This window comes from Mya arenaria, chromosome 14 (assembly GCF_026914265.1).
Source record: "Mya arenaria isolate MELC-2E11 chromosome 14, ASM2691426v1".
Lineage (NCBI taxonomy): Eukaryota > Metazoa > Mollusca > Bivalvia > Myida > Myidae > Mya > Mya arenaria.
The window spans coordinates 41,709,032-41,719,107 of NC_069135.1; the positions used below are offsets into that span (position 1 = coordinate 41,709,032).

General features: G+C 34.8%; 1 long non-coding RNA gene across 2 annotated transcripts; it reads right to left on the reverse strand.

Moving 5' to 3' along the window:
* Positions 1 to 6,253: 6,253 nt before the first annotated feature.
* On the reverse strand, positions 6,254 to 8,234 carry LOC128217160 (uncharacterized). 2 transcript variants are annotated; one of them, XR_008258196.1, is made up of 4 exons: positions 8,186 to 8,234; positions 7,973 to 8,099; positions 6,776 to 6,925; positions 6,254 to 6,337 (listed from the first exon to the last, which is right to left on the reverse strand). It is a non-coding gene; the product is annotated as an uncharacterized LOC128217160 (long non-coding RNA). The 2 variants fall into 2 exon arrangements; XR_008258197.1 differs by lacking the exon at positions 6,254 to 6,337 and adding an exon at positions 6,545 to 6,679.
* Between the last annotated feature and the right edge of the window lie 1,842 nt (positions 8,235 to 10,076).

Sequence of the window (10,076 nt, forward strand, 5' to 3'; positions counted from 1 at the left end):
TTTTCTCACTAAAATACTAATTGTATGTATCAGTGCTCTTTGGTTTCAGGAAAAGAGGCAATGCTAGAGTTGAAGGAAACATACATAGTATTTTCATGTTTCGTGACTTCGAGCTGAAAAAGAGGCTTGCTGTGGTTGTCAGAATCACGTTAACTTTGCTGAAGTATGTGAAATACAAGTCAAAGCAATTACATGATCTTACACATGGCTTGCCTTATTCAATTCTGGTTTGTGCTTATATATTAAATATATTTAAAGGGGCTGCACTCCGTATAATAAAAAAGCGAAAAAAAATAGAAAATTGTCGAAAACTGACATAAACTTGGAATCGATGTGTACAATGCATTGAAACGTACTTACTGAAGTATCACATAGTTTACAATTATTTTTTTGTAGTTTTTTCGTATGTGTCCATTAAAAAAGATTACTACTACTAGGTATGTCTTCCTAGTAGAATTCATTTCTTATGTGTGATGAGCTAGTCTATGGTATCTCGTGATATGACTAAGTTAGGTATCTGGCTTAAATATTACAACTCTTTGTTATGCCCCCCTTCGAAGAAGAGGGGTATATTGCTTTGCACAGGCATGTCGGTCGGTCGGTCGGTCCGTCGGTAGACCAAAGCTTGTCCGAGTGATAACTCAACCATTCCTGGACGTATGGTCATCAAACTTCACATGAAGATTGGGCCTGACCAGCAGATGAACCCTATTGATTTTGGGGGTCATCAGGTCAAAGGTCAAGGTCACAGTGACCTTTAATGGTAAAATAATTTTAAAGCTTGTCCGAGTGATAACTCAACAATGCCTGCACCCATGGCCCTCAAATTTGACATGGAAATTAGGCCTGACCAGTAGATGACCCCTATTGTTCTTGGGGGTCATCAGGCCGAAGGTCAAGGTCACAGTGACCTTGAATGATAAAAGGTTGTCCGAGTGATAACGTGACAATGCCTGCACCCATGGCCCTCAAACTTGACTTGGAGGTTGGGCCTGACCAGTAGCTGACCCCTATTGTTTTTGAGGCTGATCGGGTCAAAGGTCAAGTTCACAGTGACCTTGAATGGTAAAAGGTTATCCGAGTGATAACTCAACAATGCCTGCACCCATGGCCCGCATAATTGAATTGGAGGTTGGGCCTGACCAGTAGATGACCCATATTGTTTTGGGGGGTCATCGGGCCAAAGGTCAAGGTCACAGTGACCTTGTATGGTAAAAGGTTGTCCGAGTGATAACTCAACAATGCCTGCACCCATGGCCCGCATAATTGAATTGGAGGTTGGGCCTGACAAGTAGATGACCCCTATTTTTTGGGGGGGTCATCTGGCTAAAGGTCAAGGTCACAGTGACCTTGAATGGTAAAAGGTTGTCCGAGTGATAACTCGCCAATGCCTGCACCCATGGCCCTCATAATTGAATTGGAGGTTGGGCCTGACCAGTAGAAGACCCTTATTATTTTTGGGGGTCATCGGGCCAAAGGTCAAGGTCACAGTCACCTTGAATGGTTATTTTAATTTATTTTTTTTTATTATTTTTTTTAATTTTAATTACATATTTTGGTTTTCCGTGTGATAACTTGACAATGCCTGCACCCTCAAACTTGACTTGGAGATTGGGCCTGACCAGTACATGAACCCTATTGTTGTGTGTGTGTGTGTGTGAAATGGGACAAATACGGTCTTAGCAAATTCCACTATAAAACTTCGTCACTAAAAAGAGTTCGAAAATGTCATAACGATTAAGTTAATTACCTGTGCGCCCGAATTAAAAGTTCACTTGTTTGCGTACTTTCCCCTTTCATATCGAAAATCAGCCTGCCTCTTCACCGTGAACACTTTTGTGAAAACCATAGTATAGGCAGTAACTATATATATACATATATGAACAGATGTTTATACATTTGGATATGAATGTTACAGACAATTCTATTGATCACCCATGTATGTATAATCATAATACATTAAGTGAGATAAATGTCTTACAAAATGCGTAAACAAATATCAAAACAGCAGCCTCATTGTTTAACAAGTTGCCCTGATTTTCAGACACCTTGACTTCTGAGATCCTGAGCAGCGTCTCATTGTTTAAGCATTGGGCCTCATGAGCAGACACATTTTCTTGTAAGATACTGCTAGGCGGCAACCTCGTTGTTTCACTATTGTTTAAATGCCCTTATTGGCAGACACCTCATCTTGCGAATATGACCTCAAATTAAACCATCTTCTAAAATATCTTTCAGATACTATTTTATATTCCGTGTAACAAATTATTAATGTCATAAGTTGATCGTGAAACCGGCCCCTAAAAATTATTTAAAAATTTCATAACATACTAATTAATTGGAACAAGACAATTAGCTGTGCACCAAGAAATGATTTACAATTGTCCCTGATAGACACATAGCATTGTAAGATCCTATGAATCGACAGCCTTCTTGTTAATTCATTAGCTCTCATGGACAAACCGTATTTTTGTTAGGTGTTGTCCTGTGAGATACGGGAAACGGCATCCTCACTAATTAACAATTGACCCTGATAGCCGGACACCTAGTCCAATGAGATCCTGTGAAACGGCAGCTTCCTTGTTTATTCATTGTCTCTCATGGACGGACTCCTAGTATTGTGAGATTCGTGAAACGGCAGCCTCCTTGTTTATTCATTGGCTCACATGGACAGACTCCTAGTATTGTGAGATTCGTGAAACGGCAGCCTCCTTGTTTATTCATTGGCTCACATGGACAGACAGACTCCTATTGTGAATATATTCAATATTTAACAGTGCATTCTGTATTTTTAAGATTTGTTGTCAAAAAATAAGAGATTTGCCAGTAAGTACGCAAAAGCAATGTTTCAAATGATATAATCAAAAAGTGTTTTGCAACAATTTACCCCCTTCCCCCACACACACACTGTTTAGGCTAGGTAACCGTTATAAAATTGTATAAGATTGCAAAATATAGATTTCATTTGATTAATTTCACATAACATTTTCAGTTTTAAAACGCATAATTACCTATGATCCAGTTCCATTTCTTAAAGTGTTTTGCAATACGTCAATGCCAATAACGATAGTGAATATTAAAATTTGTGGATGTTTTCATCTTCGTTTACAAGGAAAGAAACCATGCAACATAATCCACATAACTACGTATTTCTATTATCTAGAACGAAAGGTGTTATTCGATTTCGCTTAGTTAATTTTTTGATACCCTTGCTATCAATTATATAATGCAAAGTGATGGGACCAGCTATTGAACTACTATGTAATAAAAATACTCCTTCTTTCGCTGCATCCAGTCAGCTCAATACTTTAATACTTCCTTGAGTTTCGTAGCAAACGAATTATTGTCACTCGACCTTAAATCTTGTCTTGTCTGCTCTCCTTTTCTCATCTTAAAATGCTTCTTTTCTTACATACTAGGCCTAGAACATAATAATGGATTTCCTCGCACATACGTTATTAGTAATAACGTATGTGCGAGGAAATCCATTATTCGAATATTCGTATGCATCCCTAGTTATTAGTATTGTTACCCAAGTTCTGTTAATCAAGTATATTTTGATAGACACACCATGAATGTAAAAACGTACAAAACCTTTTTTCGACCATTCTTGTAATGTGTTGGAAAAGTTTGGTTATTTATGTGCATAAGTCACTCTTGAGATCTGTTGACTTATTATCAGAAAGAGTTTTTATTTTTACAAACCCGATTTGTTGAAAAAAGCGTTTTTTACATAAAATCAGAAAGACTGCTTCTGGTTTCAATCTATATCTACTAAATTTAAAGATTATGGGATCTTTTAATTCAGTCTCGTACTTCTCCGTCTTTTGATACCGAACTTAAAGACATATATTTAAAAATGTCACTACAATCATAACCGTGTGATTTCCGATTTATTTTAACATCAAACCAACATGTAAATAAATGCTAAATTTTCTTTTACAAAATTGTCCAATATATTAGTCAACAAGATAGAGAAACAAATAAATGTTGACATTTCAAGTCAGCATAAATTTGTCTTTGAGTATGTGATTTAATACCGCATCCCTCGTGAAATTGTAAAGAACTCCCTTAAGATTAAAGAGTTATCTGGTCTGATCTACAGCATTCTGTTGTATGTCTTCATTAACAAACATTTGGTAATCTGATTTTGATGACAAAAAATCATTCTATAGATCAAAAATCTACTCGACAATTTACGAGGGAACATACCATAGCGAAACAGCGATTAACCGAATATTTAGTAATAATTCAATAATCATTTGAGATATTTGTAGGATATATTTATTGTTTACCTAAAATAATTGATGGTTGAGGATGACATTTAAAAACAAAATGTACTATTTAGGTTGTTTCCTTACCTTTTTATATTTCTTCCAATTACTTTAAATGACACACAGGAACAGAGACTACTTTTTTACTTGTTTAGCAACAGCGCTTAACTGAATATTCAATAATTATTATGAGCATTTCGTTTGGATATAACATATTGTTAAGTATTTAAATCAAATTCTTTAAAACAATAATGTTCTTTTTTATCTCTTATTCTAAATTCCATTAATCATTCCTCCTATTTATAGTTCTAACAATAACAGATTAATCCCACTCATGAACAGACACTTCTTTTGAGGAGTTGTCTAGTTATTGTGTTTCAACAATAACCTTTTCCTGATAATGCAATTCTTGCCATCTTCCGTTGATTGCGTTTTTGTCAAATAAAAACAAAACCATGAAATACTTTATCATTTTACCCTATAACTTTGTGACATTGGGTAGTATGTGGTTGACGACGTACTGTTGATTATATTTTTCCATTTCAGTCCTATAAGTATATTTTAACTAGTGGTTATGGTTATATAAGAATTATTCCCGTTCCATTGGAAATGGAACACATGTGTACAACGTAATAAGTGATATGTATGTTTCTTGAGAAAAATAGCTTACTAGATTAACCGCTTATATCTGGTCCGTCTTCAGCAGTGGTCATACTTTCGCGCTATTTGGGATCATGTTGATATGGAATCACCGACAGTTTCTCGACCCGACTCCAACAGTGTATTGTCAAACATGTGAAATGGTTGTAGAAAGTGCATTATATCCCCTTAAATGGTGTTATTGGCAATAACTGCGACTTATATAAGGATTTGTAATGATAACTACATAAGACATGCACGTGTCTGGAATGGACATCCGATTTCGCACGTGTGCTTAGTGCCGTGAACGGGTGTATGGTGTACTGGATTGGAAAGAAACGAGTTCGCTTCTGATATTGAATATTAAGCGTGACTACCTCGAAAAGGCTTGATTGTAGCATCATAAACCTTTTGTATTAAAAGTTTAAATCTACTGCCATGCTTTTGATTTCATAACGCGTATGCCTTCAAGTGATGATTGTGTGATATATTTAAAACATTACTCTATGCCTCTGAAAGAGTATTTCATAATCTGGATATGTTTAAATGCTGTCATAGAATAAGCAATGTTGTCATACAATAAATGGAAGCAGACTCCGGCTCCAGCGCAATGGTCAACTTATCTGATGGAATCCCAGCCTTTAAAAGCATTATATCAAAAAATATTACCAACAAAGAATACGTTTATTATAATCCTACTCATCATAAGCTCTACATAGACATTCTCATCAATTGTTTAAAATGACGAATTACTGTTATTTCAGTGCTTGAGTTATTGCCAAATTTTGAAAATATAAATCGTCATTAAAATGCCTTATTCTTTAACCGTCCAGCGTGGATAGACGACATACACTGGTCATTGTGAAAATGGTGAACATTACCTTATTTTGAGCTCATCTAACACATGGTCGAATTTGTTACAGCTCGGACAAGGCGACGTATGGGAATTGACAGGTGATCGTTAAGTTTGACCTTGACATTTCGCATACATGGTGAATATTTATGATATTTGTTTTAAATATCCTGATGCACGGCCAATGTACAGCCTAAAGAAGCCCAAACTACAAGGTAGTATAACAAATGAACCTTTACTGGAACCGTGACAAACATGGGTTCAATTGGTAATTGTTCGTGCCTAGTTTATTTAATACGCAAAATGCATGGGCAGTAGCAGCCCGGGCAATTCGAAGAACAGATTATTTGACAAATGACTCTTAAGTGAGAATGTGACATTCGACACATAGCATGTGACCAATAAGGTTACATGTGTAAATTAGTTTACCTCCTCTGCCGCTTCTGTCATAAACTGCTTAGCGCCATTATCCCAAATTGCCGGTACTGTTAAAACCCAGACGATTTCATCAGGCCTGAAAACCCTTGAGATGCGATCATCAATAATGCTTGGAAGGTCGTCTTTCAGGTAACTGGTAGTTTGTGAAAAAATATTAACAAGAACATGTCGCGAAAAAGCAACATTAGAGGGATATGCTACTGTGGACAAAATGTTTAAAAGTCCAATCAAGTCAAAAGCAACATCGGTTTAAAGGTTTTCATTATACTTTTATATTAATATAATTCAAATGACATTTGATGAAAAAAATGAGAAAATTTATTTTATTTTTAAGCCACAGATTACAAGTTAAGCAATGTTGAGCATATATGTGCAGCTTAACAAAAATAGTATACCGTATAGCAATAGCGAAAACTGTATGTGCCTTTCTCTTTTTACCGGTTTCGTCTTCAATTTCCATTTCTCTTTTTATTTTCTGGTCAAAGACAAAGCCAAATCGTATCGTATATTTTAAATTAAAAAAAAATGCAAAACGAAGGGAACAAATACAACAATTATTAAGGTTGTTTACCTTGTTGTATAATTTCATCTTGAATCTCTTGAAATACCATTTTTGACATTTAATGGGGGTTTTCTGCTAATTCCGAATACTGTGTTGCAGCATCGTATCCAAATGCAGAGAACGTCTTCCCATCAGGTTCAATCAAGACACATGTTGGTGCTGTAATACACGAATTTTATAGCAACGGACAACATATTGAAATCAGTTTGGTCAGCATTTCTGCGTGACTCAAATTCAATCATTGGTTTCTTCTGCAAAATGTTCATGAGGTCATATTTGTATATTTTGTGTTTCCATATTTCACCGTATACAGTCCGTAACACCTTTGACCTTCTTTTGGACTTTAAAATTTCAATTTCGTTGCTTTCTCATCCATGCTTGTAGAAGAATAAACATTTTGGGGGGTCAGTAGTGGAAACGTATCTTCTTTTTATAAGCAAATTTGAAATCTGAACAGGTTCTTTGTTTTAGAACACTGTTGAAAATTGTTTTAATCAAACGCTTTTCAAAGTCTTCTAGAGTGAAATAATCTTCACTTCTACACTTTATAAACTAATATATGCCAAAAAATTGTAACAAATCAAAATTTATTACATTTGTTAAGCATTCTAACCCTTTCGTCCTCAAAAGAAATCTGTACGTAAGGGATGCAATTGGTTATTTTATATGTGGCTGTGTATGTTAGAAATATGGATTTATAATATAATGGAAGATATTATCTCAAATATTTATGACATTAATGATAAACGTGTATCAGCTGCACACCATATTAAATATTTCTCGTACGTTCAACACAATGTCTGCTTTCACACTTTAATTATAAAATGTATGAATGACACATTTAAACGGGTTTACTTGTTTTAAATTTTTTTTTGAACGTTCCGATATAATTATGTTGCTTAGTCTTGGGTTTGCATTTGTCTGATGGGCTTGATTTAAAACCCTGCCTGTTGACCGGAAACCAAAAGGCCGTAAAAATGATAATGTGATACTATATTGATACATCGGCTTCAAGTGAAATATTGATGAGACCCTCATTATACGAGAAACCCCATAGAAAGGGGACAGACAACTATACATAACGTAAATGTCCTATTCCCTGGGAAAGTGCCGTGATTCGGAAGCTTCGATATACATTATTTCTGCTTTGATTTATTGTAGCGCATTTGTTTTTCGGGATTTAAATTTAAAATAGTAAAAATATACCTTTTGAAGAAACAAGTTGATCCCCTTGCCAATTTTTCGTGGCGACTATTGTTGGGTCAAGTTTAAACGAGTAAGACCATCCGGAGTATGATGTTCCAAAATCAATCACAGCAACTAGAAATCGCGCCTTAATAAATAAAATCATTGTAAGTTATACATAACGCAATGTATTGTATTTTTAAAAGTAAACAACATTAAAAAAAACTTACTAACCATTCCGTTTTATTCCAATAAAAATAACACGTACTGTCGAAAGAACTTCCTCTCTCTGTTTCGCCTTAAGTTATTTGATAGCGAGTCCTAATGCGTAACATCATGTAAATGGATTAAGTCGATACTTCGATAAAGGCGTACGTTGAATATAGAGTTAAGCTAATAGAGTGCAGCCTTATTAATCAATATGTCATTTTGACCAAAGACGAAATTTAATTTAAGGATTGTAAAAGTGATTTAAAATGATCAGAAAATGGGATCGTACCAGGAATGCTTCGTCAACCATATGACTTATAATCTAGCTCACCGGATGATGCGTATTTCTATGTTAAAATTTAGATGTTGTTCAAAAGGTCTACGTTATTTTGGATCACGAATTGTACTTTTATATGCAGTTTAGGCTAGTATTTATGATTATATTCATTTAGTCTTTTTCACTTTACAATTCCAACGGTCATAAGGTTACAAGTAGTTAGTTGTTTTACCATACATCCGTCCCTTAAAGATCAAACAACCAGAAAACAGACAAGGGGGCGTAATATGACAGTAAACGTGAATGAGAAACGCAAAAAAATGTTTTACTCTTTGAGGTTTTTGGCCTGGTTTTGGGGGGAAGATGGCGCCAAGTTATTTATGAGATGAGCGATGTAAAATTTAAATATGAAATAGTTTTTTGATACAAATAAAACAAACAAAAGTTCAAAATGGTTAAGATTTAAAATCAAAAATTAAACTGCTAACTTTACGAATTTGTTTGCATATATGAATGATAATAGGTCGGGAATACATTTAAAAAATCCATACTTATTTCAATAGAAAAAAATAAGAACTGTAATTATAAAAAAGAATGACTCTATATCTGTAGGATTATATCTATTTAATAAAATTACTTGCAAACAGTTTGCATAGAACAAATTGTTTAGTAAAATTAATAAAAACTGAACTGTTTATCCATTATAGAAAGCTCGTTTGAATTCCCAAACATTTCACTTTTCGCCTAGTATAAAACTAGTATTAACTGTAGCATGTGTGTGCGCGCGCGCGCGCGCGCGTGTGTGTGCGTGTGTGTGTGTGTGTGTGTGCGTGTGCGTGTGCGCGTGTGTGTGTGTGTGAAAATGTGATAAATAAATTGTTCGCAAATGTCACAGTAAAATTTCGTCACAAGAAACAATTCTAAAATGCCACAACGATCATGATAATAAACTGTGCGCCCGAAATTAAGTTGTCTTGTTTGCATACTTTCCCCTTTCATATCGAAAACCAGCCTGCCACTTCACCATGAACACTTTTGTGAAACCATACTATGGGCAGTAACTATTTATATATATGAACGTTTATACATTTGGATATGAATGGTACAGTCAATTCTATTTATAAGCCATGTATAAATAATCAGAATACTTTCTTTGAGATAATTTTCTTAAAAAATGCGTCAAAAATGTCAAAACAGCAGCCTCAGTATTTAACCTGATTGTCAGACACTTAGACTTCTGGCTGCTGATCTCCTCAAGTCAAGTTAAATAATTGATTGAATGCCGCTTTTGTTTGTATGGCCACAGTTGATATTAATGATACATTTAAAAGCTTACGCTTTGCCTTTAGACGAGTTTAGAGTTAAGAAACTGTATTTATAGCGTAGTTCAAAGTTATTCATCATAGCCTAAGTAAACTTGATAGAAAATCACTTCCATTGGCTTTTATATTACTGTATTCCTGCTGTTGAATGTTTTGGGTTAGCGTATGAGTTGATTGCTTCTATTGCATTAATGTGAATTTTTGTATTCTCGTGCCTCTGAAATTATATCCTTTTTGTGAATTTTTGTGTTGATCCGGTCATCTTTACTTGCAATTAGAATTGATAAAATTCAACGAATCAACGTTCCATTAAAAT